Raw genomic sequence first — 16,541 nt, 5'->3', positions numbered from 1 at the left:
AAGAAAGATGTAAAGTTTGACACTGAGGACTTTCCACAGGTTTCTCTAAGTTCTTTGCATATGTCACCTTGCTGACAAATACACATCCATTTTTTCACTAATAATTATGAAAATAATTAAATACCACTACTTACAGTCTGACAAAATTCAGACTTCATGATTTTTTCTATAAAGAGAAATTTTTACTAAAAGTTACTTTTATATGATTATGCGTACATCAAAAACTTACTTCCTTTTATAACTAACTTTTTTCCCTGACAATTCAGGGCATAAATAATAGGATTCCTGCCTTCTACAAGCCTTTGCAGACCATCAGGGTCTCTGTAAAATGTTGCCCCACAAAAGTAAATTATTCAAGTCTTAAGGAAATAAGGAAAACTTGAAGGAAAACACAAAATGAGATGCAGCTCCACTGTCTTAGGTGCTCATGGAGGTAGAAAACTGAGCAGGCAGGGTCTTGTGCTCCCACAAAGCAGAAGATCCATGGAAAGCATATGGGGTTACGAAAATCAACTGATTTTTTTTTTCTCCCACCCACTTTAATCAGATACTATCTCTCCTTAAAAGACGTCCCAATGCTAAAACTCATTACTGTTGTGCCCTTTGCATGAGCGAGCAATAGCCAACATCTCTACAACAGACACTTCATGTCCTGTCCAGCAGCAGGTGAAAGTAACACCAAGGCAAGAATAAGGGCAGGTGGTATTTAAGGGAGCGCTTTATGAAAGAAAATCCAAGCTACCTCACATGAAAGCATTTTTTAAAAGACTACTTTCTTAACTAATGACTACTTTCTTTACTACTGAACAAGTAGTTTCTGAAACTGCTTATAGTGTGTACTCAGAATAAGTGCAGTCCTGCTGTTAAGAAACACTGTTTGGAACAGCTTGCTTACTGGGTGGGGGGAAAAAAAAACCCACACCACCACAAAAACATAGCCCTGTAAAGGGCATCCAGCCCCCAACAGAGACGCGACTAACCCGTATCACTTTCTATAACAGAGAGCCAACAGTAAATGTATGAGAAAGTTAAACAGACAAAGAAGCTCCATTTCTTACAATTCTGTAAGAAATTAATGTGCTTTGACAGCTTTAACTATACTTGTTTCAAGATTTCATGAATTAAATGCTGCATGCAACAGTATCAAGGAACGAAGAAGTTTTCCCCCAATATCACATATTACTGCTTACTGACAGGATCCTACACGTACCAGATAAATATCTATTTGCAGCCTCTCTGCATTGGGGGCTGGATGAAGAGGGGGAGGCTGTGAGATGAAAGCAAGCCTGACTGAAAATAAAACCTCTTGTCATTCTAGGTCACTGTTTTTCCCAGCCTTACAGTTTGCTTCAGCTTTTCATTAAGCCGATACACTGTGTAGCTTTGCAGACAAGGAGAAACTCTCTGTCCGCTCCAGCATACTGGGCAATAACATTTGAAGGCCAGAGCAATACAGAATCACAGAATGGCTGAGGTTAGAAGGGACTTCTAGAGATCATCTAGTCCAACCCCCTGCTCCGGCAGGAACACCTAGAACACGTGGCACAGGGTGGCATCCAGGCAGGTCTGGAAGATCTCCAGAGAAGGAGACTCCACAACCTCTCTGGGCAGCCTCTTCCAGGGCTCTGTCACCTTCACAGGAAAGTTCTTCCTCATATGGAGGTGAAATTTCCTGTGTTTCAATTTATACCCATTACTCCTTTTCCTGTCACTGGCCACCACCCAGAAGAGTTTGGTCCCATCCTCTTTACATCGTCCCCTCAGGTATTCATGCATGTTGATCAGATCTCCTCTCTTCTCTAGGCTAAATATGCCCAGCTTGCTTAGTTTTCCCTCATATGATAGATGCTTCAGCCCCTTAATCACCTTTGTCACTCTACACCGGACCCTCTCTACAAGTTCCACACCCTTCTTGTCCTGGGGAGCCCAGGAGTGCACACAGTGCCCCAGGAGCAGCTTTACTAGAGCTGAGTAGCGGGGCCGGATCCCCTCCCTTGACCTGTTGGCAACACTCCTCCTCATGCAGGCCAGGATCCCATTGGCCTTCTTGGCTATGAGGGCACACTGCTGCCTCATGGTTCACTTGTTTTCAACCAGGACTCCCAAATCCCTCTCCACAGATGGAGCTGCTTTCCAACAGGTCAACCCCTAATCTGTGCTGGTGCCTGGAGTTATTCCTCAGGTGCAGGACCCTGCACTTGTCCTTGTTGAACCTCAGGAGGTTCCTCTCTGCCCAACTCTCCATCCTGTCTAGGTCTCTCTGAATGGCAGCACAGCCCTCAGGAGTGTCAGCCATCCCACCCAGCTTGGTGTCATCTGCAAACTTGCTGAGGGTGCACTCTGTGCCCTTGTCCAAGTCACTGATGAACAAGTTGAAGAGCCTTGGCCCCATACCGACCCTGGGGGACACCACTTGCCACAGACCTCCAACTAGAGTTGCCTTTACCATGACCCTCTGAGCTCTGCCATCCGGCCAGTCCTCAATCCACCTCACTGCCCACTTATCTAACCCACACTTCTTGAGCTTCCCCATGACGATGTTACACAAGCCTGTCATTTCAGCTCCTTTGTCGGTAGCAGGGAGGGGGTGGACAGACTTCATAAGAACACAGAATAACCATCCATGTAACCACGCTTCTACTTGGGAAACAACCCACTTCAGAGAAGTTGTGGACCTGGTGCAGAACATAAGCATCTGGCAAATTTCACCTCCCAAATTGTAGATCCAAGGCTACAGTTGCCCAAGATCCCTTACAGGCTACATCACCTTCTGCTTTTTAGGCCTAAATGAAAAAGAAATTTTCATCAAGTCAGCAGGGAACAGGTTGCTATATGTTTTCACAAACAGAAGCACTGCAGGTTCTAGCACTTCTCCCGGCCACTTGCCAGAGATGGCAGGAATGGGTAGCATTGTTATGGATGCATACAAATGTTATGAGGGGGTATGCAACTTTTTCTCCATGGGTTTATACTTGGTGAGAAAGACAGCAGGGAAATGCTTCCCATCTTAACTCTCTTTGCTTCAGTACTAACTCCTTCGGCTTAAACACCAAAATTTGCAAGTGCTTAGGGCACATTTTGGCCTAGTTTACTTGATAACTGAGAACACAGCACAGAAAATATGCTATAGTATCATGGTACCACAGCAAATCTCTGCTTAGCAGTTCAACAGTTTAACCTGAGAGGGTATTTTCAATTCCAGTATCTTTGTTGCAAAAGGCCATAGCTCCAGCTATCTAGCTGCACACAGCAAGCTCTTGCTTCTGTTATATCTTCAAGATCCTATGCCCCATAACAAATATCCTAAAGATTTCCTTCTAGCAGTGGGACAAGTAGCAAAAGACAGTGTCCACTGTGAATGATAACACCTATAGCTAAGTCAATCAGCCTAGGCAGTCCAAAAAGTTTCCACAGTTAAAAACAAACAAACAAACAAAACACTAAATCATGCACAATGCATTCAAATGTCAACATGATGAGAATAATGTTGGAAAAACACTATCCAGTTTAACCTCCATTCTCATTGCAAAAAAGTATGTAACTTGAAGTGACTTCAACAGCCCTTCTTTCCTCACTAGTACACAGTTAAAGACAGAAAGAAATACATACATATATCAAAAGCTTTTACAGGCTTACTGTCATCACTTCCATCTCACTAGAAATAGATTTGGCTGTGATTCCTCTAAGGAGGATGCTATTTACTTTTGAAAACAAGAGAAAACAGTATATGCTTTTTATCTTAGTAAAAGTGTGAATTTAAACAACATGTAGGCATATTAGTCTGAAAGGAGATGCACAAAACATAAACCCTATCCAGTTCCAGAAATACCTTTCAGAAGCTGAAAAATTTTTTAAAACATGCATATATGAGTTACACATTCATATGTTTATTTCAATATGATGTGTATATGGAAATACACACACAAATATAAGTATGTGTAAATATAAATATGTAAATATGTACGTAAATATTTAAATACATATGCATAGACAACCACACATCTCTAACATTAAAATGAGAAAACAGATAACCGAACAGAATATAACATCAGGAAAAAAAATCCCATATAAGTCTCTCTTACTAAGAAGATTGACTGTTTATATTGAAGGATTATGTTGAAGTATCAGCATGCTTTTCTTGCATCAGAAAACTAACACCATTCATTACATAACAAGAACACACATTCTCACCATTTTCGGAACAGAAAGTGCGTCAATGCATTTGTAAAAATCATATAATAGGAATCGCGAATTAGTAGGGTCATCTCTCCAATATTGTAACTTATATTGGAATTCTGTGACCTTTCCTAAGAAGGACTTGCATAAGCTTAATTTTATACTATATTTAAATTCAACTTTTTTTTTTAATGTCACAGAAACTCAGTACTAGAACTAAAGTACCTCTTGCTTTTCCAACATCCAAATCTTTAGCGTAGTAACTAAAGACAAACCTTCAAATCTTTAGCATAGCAACTAAAGAGACATATGACTTCATGCTACATTTGTATAATGCCTTGTTTACCTCAACTCAACTGAGGATGACTGGCATTCCTGTATAAAAGGAATGTATTCCTGTATAAAAGGAATTTTTTATGTTCCATCTTCACAGGAATGGAGAAGGCAATAGTTCTACTTGCCCACAGTCTCCTTTGTGCAGGTAGGAAAGCTTAATTCTTTAGATAGCAGTCATTTCCTCCAGGAAGCGTGGATCTCATTAAAAAAAAAAGGCATAGGGGATGCTTGGAGCAGGTCCAAACCAATTCTATTCTGGCTGAGCAGAAAAGGGAATTTCATTGTCCAGTGAAACCCAGATTTCTGGATATACAGTTTGCCTCTGTACACAAGCAGAAGACTTCACTAATGTCTTTTGCATTAACTTAGTGGAACGCAACATGGTGAAGGATATTTAATTTCACACATAACATGCAAATGAAGCAAAAAATAGTACCACCTATAGAGTACTTCACACATATATATTCCTGTGAAAATGTTTGAATGTTAAGACTTAAAGCAATTTAGAGGAACTAAAACCTAAGTTATATTCACAGCACTATTGTTACCACTGCAGCAGCTACCAGGCTTGAAGCTGTTACGGTGAAAACTGAGCAGAAGGCCTCCAGCAGCCAGCCTCAGAAACTCACACAGACGATCCTCCCTAAAAGCCATTAGAGGAAGTTCTAATAACAAAGTACATTAATGAAGGCTCACTAGCCTCAGCAGGGGCTAGCTTGGAGCCAAAAAACAGGGAGGAGGAGGGCCTTCCAGGTTGGGGTTCAAGTATTTTGGTTACTTTATCCCACATCCAGGTGAAAAAGGACCCTGAGCAACATCACTCTCTGAGACAGCAGCTGAGAACCGGAGATCACCGTGGTTATTTTCTCATCCTAAATCCTCCCCATCAGCAGGGCAGGGCCTGAAGCTGCTGCAAAAGGAGAAGCTGGTAGCAGTCCTTGCAACATCAGGAATGTCTAAGCAGAGCACAGGCACTAACTGAACAGTATCCTTGTTCATGTAGTCAGCAGCTTATTAACTGGCTTACAAGTCTGACTCTCTTAACTGCAAAAGGAGCTGGCATCTGCATATGAAGTACTTAAAACCAGATGAAGGATTTGAATTTTAAATTTCTTTTCAGGGTCCAGACAACAAAAGCATTCTCAGACTAGTGTAATAGTCCTGCAAGCAGGCTTTTGCTAGTGTTGTGATCACACTTGTTATTTGCCACCTGCTTACACAAGGTTGGAGCTGGAACAAATGGAATTATATTTCTCCTCAATATTTAATAGCTATTGCTATGTTTAATAGGCATCTGAAATGATTGTTCATTCTGTGGGTTAAGTTCACTGCAGTGAGCACTTGTGCTGCAAAAAGCTCTATGCTTTTGAATATAACGTAAATGAACAGATGGAAGGAGTGAGATTGACCTTATAACTTCCTGACACCACTGCTCGCTATGCTAATTATTCAGCAATGGCCAAGTCCTACTCTCAATTACATTCACATAGTCCTGTGAGTCAATGGAAGAGATGGGGCAGAGTAAAATATAATCCTCTCCTTTTACAGATACCAGGAAAATATCATCTACTAGAATACGTGCCATGAAATACGTTGTCAGGATCCATCAAAGGGCAAAGTTGCATCAGTTCTACTCTATAATATTTATGTTTGTAACTTTATATTTAATGCTAACAGGCAAGACACAATAGCAGGCAAATCTGAGAGAAGCTATGAGAAAAGCAAAGGATTAGTTTACTTTCCAAATTTGGGGTCATAGCTGCAAATCCCTCCTCCAGTATATTACCACCATACTTCCATTCTCACTTTGCTCATACTTACTACCATATTTCTCTGTTTATGAAACACATACATAAATAACATCTCCAGCTGGAACGTGGAAGCAACAAATTCACCAAACGACCAGACAGTATACTATATACAGCAAATATTTTGGAGGTCACAGAGACCTTGACCCCTCCATTCTCCTAAGTCAAGAACTAATACTTGTTTCAATTAGCAGAAGTTCAACACACCAAATCAAGGTCTACAGTCTTCAGCTCCCAACTCTTTCAGGACTCAGCTTGGCTGCCTCTAATGATAGTAATAGTCCCCACCATTTTAACTAGCTTCTGCACAAGGACTTAAGGTAAACAATACAAAATAAGCACTCTGGGCTAACTGTGAAATATATAATGTGGTTGCTACTGCAGCAACATTTTAATACTAGCAGTCACTAAATTCTAATCAGAGGTTCTGTAGTTACCATTGCAAATGTAAAATTTTTTGAAGTCTCATGTCTAATCTCACTATTTAAGCTTACTCCAGCCTCCCTTCACTTTACTTCATGACAACATTTACGTTTCTAAGACACGTGCTGCTTTAGCGCATTATTATAATGTGGCAAACACTGAAAAAAAAATGTTTGCACTTCAACAAACTAGTTCAATCCAAGGAGAAACTTATTCGTTGTCACTACACCAAATTTTTAAGCTAGTTCCTTCTATTATGAAGTTCTGTATAAGAATCCAAAGTATGAAAAAAAAAGAAAAGAAAAAAAGAAAAAGACCACCAACAACAGCAAAAACATCCTAAGGCATCTCTTGTTTTTAACTCAACTTCCATGAACTGGACTCTTAATTTAAGAGAAGAATAGGTATTTTCACGATGTATTTTATCATCATTTGCAGGTATGGCAAAATAAAGCTCACTTCTTCTTCTACTCATGCCAAGCTGTGACAAAAATAGTTTTTACTTACAAATTTTTACTTATAAATTACTTCATACCACAGTCAGTTATTACATACCTAACTTCAAATGAAGGCAGTTGAAATTGTCTGTACAAAATAAGGCGGTTAAAATGCCAGTGGCAGTCTAAAAGTATGCTTTGACATTTGCTAGAGCTTATGATGCTGTCCTGACAGGAACAAAGACTGGACACAATGAAAACAAACCTGCACAAGCCAGTAAGTATAGAAAATCAAGGGAATTTCAGACTGCAAGTTTTAGGTACATAAAATTAATTTTAATTCAAACTTCTGTAATATCTATATGTATAGTGTATACACATAAAGTATATAATGACAGATTAAATCAAACCCTGATTTTAGATCCGAACTCTTCTTCAAGCCCCTCGCACCAGAAAGGAGAGAATCTCCCCCCTTTTGTAAAGGTTAATGAATTGCCTGACTTTACAGTTTCCTACTGACCTCTAAGGACTTTCTGATCATAAAGGTAGTCTGGCACTAAGCACACAGAGATGCAGCTGAACATCAGTAAGAATCAACTGGAGTGGAGCAGGCATAATCCTGGACATTTAAAAGAAAAAAAATGATAAAAGTCTCTTTAAAACTTAATTGCTGCAGTGCATATTTCAGATTCAAAACACTCAGGTGTTTCAGTAATGCACCTCAGGACAGAAGATAAGCAAGTTGTATCTCCCTTTTGAAAGGCGAAGGTACAAGCAAGCTAGGAATATGATCTGGCAAGATACACTGCCACTTAAAACAACAAGGATGAGTGACTTGGCTTCCCATGCATAATTAATAAGGAAGCTTGTTTTATTACTAAATTCTCTGAAAATGCCTCTATTTAATAAAAAGGTATGACTGTTCATTATTCATTTTGTTTCAAAGAGAGCTTTTAGTTACTGAAGCATAAGCCAGACATGAACGGAGTGCAACACACAAAGCTACACTCACTACATAAAACCGCAGGGTGACCAAAGAGACCAGACAGTCCCCCAGCACAGGTGGCTTTTACAAGTGAAACACAGACTGAAAATTGCTGGATATTTTGTATGTACATGAGCTCTTTATTGGGATGTTTGAGACATACCACAGATACATCACACCCCAATACTGACCAAGAAGGCAAGGCTGCCCCTGGGGAGGTTGCTAGCAGGGGCCAGATGGGTCTTTGCCCATGCAAAAAAAAATACATTGAGAGCAAGCCTGGAAAAGCAGTGGCCAGGCATAAGCCCCATTTCAAGCCCTGCACTAGGGCACATGAGGATGCCCACAGTAACCCCAAGTCCCATACCTGGACATGCACCTCACCACTGGAGCAGGAGAGGCTGTAGACAAGAAAGCCTGCAAGGGAAAATAACGAAGGGAGCACCAACAGCCAGTGAGCATAGATGAGTCTTCATCCGTGCTCACACACAGGCAGCTGCTTCCTACCACATTTGAAACCAAGTACAAAGCAGAGAGATGCAAAGGGCAGTTGTGAGTGACAGGTCATCTTTGCAATGCACACACTCATCCTGGGAGGAGTCAAGGCAAGTGCCAAGGGTGACTGCAGTAATTGTACAGATGTTCATGACTGCTTACTAGTTAATGATTGACCTCCACATAAGGTCAAGCATCTGCTTATAAACTTCTCATTCTTAAATCGCAGGTAGATAACTTCAAGCAGGAAAAACAAGAAGCAGGATCCTTTCATGAAGAACACCTGCTTTTTACATACAGACACACACACAGTGAAGTCACAGTCAAATCAAAAATCCATTTAAACCATGGTCATCTTTCTTGAGCAGGTTGACAGATGACTGTGTAGTACACAAATAACACAGGCATTCTTACACAACTTTTCTGCTGGATAAACTAAAGATCACTATCAGAAGGGAGTTTGTACAAGTCATTCATTCACCTTCTCAAGCTTCGGGTGAATCTTCCACCCTCTTGAGTGACTATCAATCAGCTCTACAACACAAACCACATTAAAAAAAAAAAAGAAGTTCAGTAGGATTCAACAGTGAGACTTGCCAGAATAAATGTAGAGCTCAATAATATGCATAGTTGAAGTACAATGGCATTCATATCTCAAGAAATTCAGCTAATTCTAGAAACAGGAGACTGAGGACAAAGCAGGGCTCACTTTTCTTTCTGAACAAGATGTTTCAAACTATTAATGTGGTTAAAAAAAAAAAGGAAAACAAACAAACAAATAAAAAAAAATGTCCATTACTAAAAGTTAGACAGATAACGATTTCTTTTTCTTCTTCTTGCAAAATACATTCAACTGACAGCACCACCAGGCTATTTAACATCAAAATGGCATCTTCTAAATTTAAGAACCAGGAAAGAAAAAAGTGAGAGTACTAATTAGCTCCAAACAATCATTTAATGATTGCTGGTATAGGAAGGAATCAGTTCAGCTGCTATGAGAGCCTAATTTGAGGCCGCACAGGAAAAGCCAGCATCCCTGAAGAGTGGTTTGAAACATTTCTTTCTTATGATGGAGCTTTGGATGCTGGCTTATTGCTACTCACAGCTTAGCAAGAAGGTTAGTGCCCACAAAATAATGACCTGGCTGCTGGCAGTGAGGCAAACTGAAGTAAATCAGAGCAACCCTGGATTTGTTGGTTTGCTGGCGTCCTGAAGAACTCACTCACTGCTTAAAACCCCAGGCACTGCAACCGGTTGCTATTCAAGTAACACAGACAGTGCTAGGTGAGGTATACCTGTCTGCAGGCACCCTTCAGATTCCAATGTAAATGTATACAAGTGCACATCAAAACTCTCACTGAGGCATCCACCAACACACAACAAGAACAGGAATGTTCTCTGGCACTAGAGCAACCTAAGGAAGCTTGAAGCAACCCTGTAAACCCTAAACAGATATAGCGCAGCCTTAAAAATATGAGGTCTGACTAGGTACTGGTATGCTCTTAACCTATTTGGCATGAGCACAACATACATTGAATCTGCTGTTGAACATGGAAAACTTTGAAAAACTATATTTGTTTGAAAAAGTGAAGAAAAAGTGAATTTAACAAAGAACATTTTAGAATGTATTCCTACAAAAATTTAAAAACTGACCATTTAAGTGACTGCTGAATTACTGAATTGTCATGTTGAAGATCTCTAAAACTTACAGCTTCCTTTTCAGACTCAGCATCAGTAAAAATTCTTCTAAATCAATTGTTTCAAAACCAATTACAAAATAATTCTTTAAAATACACAGAAATTTGTTTTTGTTTTGGGCATTTTTATTATTGCATACTTAATTCCAGTATTTGCACACAAAGCAATGACAGTGTGTGCACAACTGCCTCTTTGTCAATGTGGTCTCTGCTTTCTGCAGTATGTTGAGAAAAATTATGATACTGATATGGCTCAAAATTGTTCTAGCCTTAGCAACACCATGTCTCTGCAAGCGACTACAAATAAACATCTCTGAAGTGTGACAGCCTGAGAAAAGGCCATCATGAGACAACATGATCCTTATCCACCCACACTCCCAAGTAGTTTCAAACTGTTTTGTAGTGTAGACTGCCAAATCCTTGAAGCAAAGTAAGGTTCCTGTTCAGGTTTCTATTGCCAATGGCAAATACACAGTAATATTCTTTTCTGTCTGCCAGTGCTTTTGGGCTCTGGTGTAGCGATCTGTGAATAGCTGGTGAATAGCTGGCAAAACTAGCTGATAACATTTTATGTTATCAAGTTTTGTTGAAATGTATCATTATTTAATAAGATGATTTGTTACATCATCATGTTTGTATTAAAAACAAAACCAGAAGCTGGGGAGTCAAATGAAAAGATCTTCTGTTTCCCAGCCAAAAACTACTTCATAATACTTCCTTTGTTTCTATGCTGAACGAAGTGTGCGAACTTGGTTGGTGGGGCTTCTCTCTTGCCTCCCCTTGGCACTGTGAATCTGAAAACTTCTTGTCAAAGAGCAGGTGACAGAAACTCAGGTTGAGCACAGAAGACAGAACTAAAGCAGCGGTTCATCAAAAGCCTTCATGCTTGGTAAGACACCTCATACAATTTTTCCGTATCAACTTTCCCATCTGTTAAAAAGAAATCAAGCCAAGGCACAAGTCTTGGTAGAAGTGGGTACCCAAATTTCACTTAAAGGTCTGCTTCTCTCCTCAAGACAGCAGAAACATGCCTTTTTACATCTAGTTTCTCTCCAGACTGCTCAGCCAGGGCATAATCAAGACCCTTTGCAGCCACAGACATGCATTTTATCCCACTATAGCCTAGTGACCGGTAGTGGATTATGAGGCTACCTGGACTGCAAGCAAACCAAAATCCCTCTGCTCTCTTAAAGCACTCTTAACAAGTTTACCAGAAAGAAAAACAGAAGAGATCTTAATCAGCACAAGCAAATGTGGGTCTCCTCATCATGCTTGGTGTTACAAAAAGCATGAAAATGCAGTCGTCACTTTTATCTTGACTCATTGGCCAAAAGATGACACTGCATGGAAAGCTCTCCATAAGCGCAGAAGTTAAGTTTTCACTCCTCCATGCTCAGATGGATCACTCCTAATAGGGTTAGCATGCACATATGGAGAAAACCAGCCTCTCTAATATACTGTTGAATGGGATTATTATTGCCTTAACAATAAGTTTTTAGAATTACATAGACAAAAATATTTCTACATTCAAACATGTCCCCAAAGCCACTCAAATTTATAAACTATTAAACCAAGAGAGAAATACATCATGGCAAAACTCCATAAGACATCTAACTCTTAATAATTGTAAATGCCAGAACTGATACTGAAGTAGCTTTAAATAAACAGTAATCTAAAAAACGTAGTTCATATAGCATTACTGAAAACAACGCTCAGTGTTGTTAACTGTGCCCTAGATGTTTTGTCCCTCTTTCAGAGCAGAAAAAGTCACTTTACTATAGTTACCAAAGAGAAAGTCAAGAGAAGAAAGTCAACTTTATACCACAGAAGATCCACAGCTTTCAAAGAAGTAGGAAGCCTCAGCAAGCTGTATCTTCGTACCTGCTGTTCCATCAGCCTGGGCATGATTTCACACAAAGATCTGCCTTACTCTTGGGAGAAAAACAAACAAACAACAACAACAAACTGACACAAATTAAAACCAAGAATTTACTTAAATAAAAAGGTAAAAAAAGACCTGCAGAATCTTTCAAGGGCAGAAAATTATCTTAGTCATTTCCAAAGAATCTCAGAATCTTTCCATTTAATTCAACCATCCTCAGAGGATTTTGTTGTGAAGTCTGAAGAGGAAGCATAAGAAATTTTCAGCTTCTTTTTAAAATAACCCTACAATTTTGATTAAGAAATGTTCATAACCATAAAAATCACCATGCTGATCCCAAAGAAACATTTTCTTTAGACTTCTCATTGGGGATGGGTAGCAGTGGTAACTGTATGGGATTTTTAAGTTATCCAAATAAAAACTTAGGTACTCCCAATTTCTTTGGATCCTTAGGGCAGTTTAATTCCACACCTGTGGAATATTTGTGGGGAAGAAAATAATAAACAAAGACAGCGTTTCCCAAATTTGGTGAACCCACAAATTGGAAGACATCTTCTGAAACACTTAGACCAGACACCATTTGTAAGCTAAAAAAAAAAAGCTGAGACCTTTTCATACAAAACCTGTGTCCCTTTGAAAATCATTAATAATCAGCAAACCACCATTTGAGACAAACTGTCTCCTGCAGTCAGCCAAGCAGAGGACTCTCACATCATTCCCATGGCCTGTGGGTAGGAGACCTCACGAGAGCCTTCATGACCAACAGGAGCATGACTCCGGCTCTTGGAAGCTTTCCTGCATGCGCCGGCACCGGGCTGGGAGACAGAGCCCGACTCAGGCCACCACCTTGAGCGCCCCCTCTGGCACCTCTCCGCTCACCAGCTGCCACCGCTGGCGCTACAAAACTGTCATTTTGGGGCACAGGTGTGTCCTCTAGCTTGACAGTACCCAGGCCGGCCTGACCTTGCCAAACATCAGCTCAGGTGAAGAAGGAATGAAATGACTCCCATACGGACAGAGATGGGAGGCACTGGATACACGACAACTTCAGTTGCTCCCTAGCCTTAGTAGGCCCTACTCTGCCCATGGGAAACCATAGCTCTCAACACAAGAGGAAGTCCTCAAAAGGTACAGCGAGCAAGAGGCAAGATGTGGATCAGGCCTAGGGTGCAGAGCAGGAATGCAGCATGGATCACAGCTCATAAAAGCAAGTGCGTTTTCCTCTCTTGGCCTCGACAAGGAGACACTGACAGCAATCTCACTATGGTTTTCTCAAGAGCAGAAGAAGCTAAAAGGCCTCCATCTCCTACTGTCACTTCCCCAATGCAGTTCACTTATCCTCTCGGTTTCACAGCATAATCCTATAAATGATCGTATCAGCAAAATGCTTCAGTGAAAGACTCTGCTGAAACCAGCTTCCTTCTACTTTTTTTTTTTTTTTTTTTTGCTTTGTTCTTGCAAAGTTATTTTTATCCCAGATCATTTCCATGATCCAATTTTACCACACAGGCTCACCAACTCTTGTTCATCCAAAGCCAAAAAAGTGACAAATTGCCACAACAGTGGTGGTATTTTAAGTCAGCTTTGGTGGTGCTGAAGGCAATATCCCACTCAGTTACACTGCTCATCAAACTACTACAAACTTGATTGCTAGCAGTTTCCTTCTGTTCAAATGATAGGGCCCTGTGTTTCTGGACTTGCAGACATGCTTTAATAACTGCATTTTGAAATTACAGCTACAATTGTACTGTGGAAGAGTACTCAAATTTAACTACTTGTGCAATCAAACCATCTCCGTATTTGTGACCATCTCACTTAGGATCATTCCAATCCACCCACTTACAGCTTTAGTCAAAGGGCTGAAATGAGTCCCCTAATTTATATTAGAGGCAGAAAACTGTAGCTCAGGAATTATGTACAGAAGTACTACAAACCAAGCGGAATCAGATTCCCGATCACTAGTGCTTCATTCATAGGACAAGTTTTATGATTCACAGTGAAATATTCTCTACTAAGAGAGGATAAAAATCTTACTAACACTGGACCACGACCAGTAGACACATGCTTCTTACACAAGATTAGGTGAATCTTTCATCCTTTATGCCTCAGCACTGCTCTTTGTAATAAGGATGTTCCTCCAGCTCAAAGAGACACTTTAAGTGAATATCACTTTCTACAGAACTTCAAATACTGCAGTAATAAGAGTAACATCAAAAACAAGGAGTACAAAACCCAAGGGGCTGAGTGGTACGTAATACCATATGACATGAATTTCAAAGACCAAGCTAACTATATAAATAAGCATTGTTAATTAGACAGCACACTTGCTTTACGTGAGCATGCACATATACAATATCACAAGCAAGATTTTACAGAGAACTTCTCATACCTTGACAAGATATGAGGGTCATTGCAGGTCATTGCTGTGAAACACTGAAGAAGTTAACATTGGCCTGCAATTACTCTGAAGTGTAAAAAAATTGTATTCTAAAATACAAAAAGCAAGCACACCTGGTTGATGGCAGAGACACACAAGGACACTTCTAGTATCTGCAGCTTTCTCCTACCTTGTTGCTTACAAATAAGAACTCCTCCTCCTTGCTGCAAAACTAGTTAACAGGAAAATGGTAGACATGTACCTTGCAACAGGTTCAAATTTTCTAGTTCACAACTGGAGAATAAAGAGGGAAGGCAAAGATATTTGGGCTTCCAGCTCACAGCAAGAGTAGCTGTAGTTGCTTGCCCCAAAGAAGAAAAAAAAAGTTGTTTCTGGGTTGTACAAAAGTGAAGAATAAGACAAGATACATGACCTCATAACCACAGCAGGAACCTGCGATGACAAACTAGACACTTGATCTATTTAGGGAAGATAAATTCACAGTGTCAGTGGTTGCAGCCCACAGCAAGCAACACAGCACAAGATGGATTCAATCACAAATTACACCCAGCAGATGAGAAATGGTCACATAACACTGAGTGGCAGGGAAGGTACCAGGTTGCCTCTTCTCAATACCCCCCCAGCATTGTCAGCGGCACTTATTTTAGAAAAGCATCTTACTGAATTTATCTTGGGCAGATTTTTTCATTTGCTGATAATCTTTGCGGCATTTTAAATATTTCTACCATACCTCAAACCTCTCATCTCTATGCTTCAAAGCACACTACTTTATTTAGTTCATTTTTGTTTACTTGGCACGTGTATTTTGTTCCGTCCGAGCGGTGACGCTGTCCTTCCAGCTCCAGCAGCACGCAAGCGCACACCGCAGCACCGCGTAACGACCCGAGGCACACGCTCAAGGAACCACCAGGACACACGCGGCCGGCACGGCGCCAGGCTGTGCTCATGCTCTCGGCACCAGACAGCTCCCGCCTGCAGCTCCCGCAGGATGCGGAGCACGCGGCGCGCTGGGGCGCGCAGATGGTGAGCGCACGGAGCCCATGGAGACGAGAAGCAAGTGCTACGTGCACCACGCTACGCGAGCCACCGACAGAGCAGGTTCATGGCTTCTAGCTCATCCTGCTGGTCCCCAAAGGAAAACACAGAAGTCTTCCTTAACGGCATGCAGGCTACACAAGAGACACTTTTTTAAAGCCTATCCCATAAACACGCACTTATCGCAGCAAACCATGTAAGCATGCGCTTGCTTGCGAGCACCTGCCTCCATTCCCCTGATACCGGCCAGACCTAAACACACAAATTAAAGATCGCTGGTCTAAACTGGCACCAGCTGAACTCAGTGAAATTACTTCACCTACTGTTTTTAACTAGTCTAAGGAACAATCCTTAAACTTGGTACACTGCTTTTTTCCACTCTACACCTATACAACTGGTGGAGGAAAAGAGGAAATACAATAAAATAAATGCACACTTTTTTTTTTCCCTAGATATGTTAATTATCAAAAGCCAGGCTTTAAGAATAAAACCAATACTTATCTATCCCTCCTTTTTTATGCCATGAATCACTTTTTGAGATGGCCACATGGCAAAAAAGTTAATTAAATGTGGTAGAAAGTACAGAGGTGGAGGAAGAGATGTGACAAATTCAGAATTAAAACTTTTCCTTAAGTTTTGAAAGAGCCAGAGTGGCAGCTCTATCAGCCATTCATCAGACTATTCTTGGCTTTGAAGATCAAAGAAGTTTGAGAGACCATTTAATGAATTCTAATAAGAAGCTTCTGTACTATACTAAGCCATGGGACAAAATATCCTAATAAATTTATGCTTAGCTTTAAGAAAAACCCTAGGTGTTGCAACAGACTTTCATGAATTCACAAACTGCCAGTGCTCCTTATACGAGGTTC

At 40.5% G+C, this 16,541-nt stretch overlaps 1 protein-coding gene across 1 annotated transcript in view; it reads right to left on the bottom strand.

Annotated features, from left to right (window-relative positions):
* Positions 1-14,930, bottom strand: part of PIP5K1B (phosphatidylinositol-4-phosphate 5-kinase type 1 beta) — a 97,903-nt gene extending 82,973 nt beyond the window's left edge. Inside the window, exon 1 of the mRNA XM_010226316.2 lies at positions 14,879-14,930. The gene's annotated coding sequence lies outside the window, so the exon portion shown is untranslated. The remainder of the gene's footprint in view (positions 1-14,878) is intronic.
* Positions 14,931-16,541: the final 1,611 nt, after the last annotated feature.

This window comes from Tinamus guttatus, unplaced genomic scaffold, assembly GCF_059628265.1.
Source record: "Tinamus guttatus ecotype Peru unplaced genomic scaffold, ASM5962826v1 Tinamus_guttatus_pri_ptg000185l, whole genome shotgun sequence".
Taxonomy (NCBI): domain Eukaryota; kingdom Metazoa; phylum Chordata; class Aves; order Tinamiformes; family Tinamidae; genus Tinamus; species Tinamus guttatus.
The sequence above is the reverse complement of the archived record's forward strand: the minus strand, read 5'-3'. Positions and strand labels throughout refer to the sequence as shown.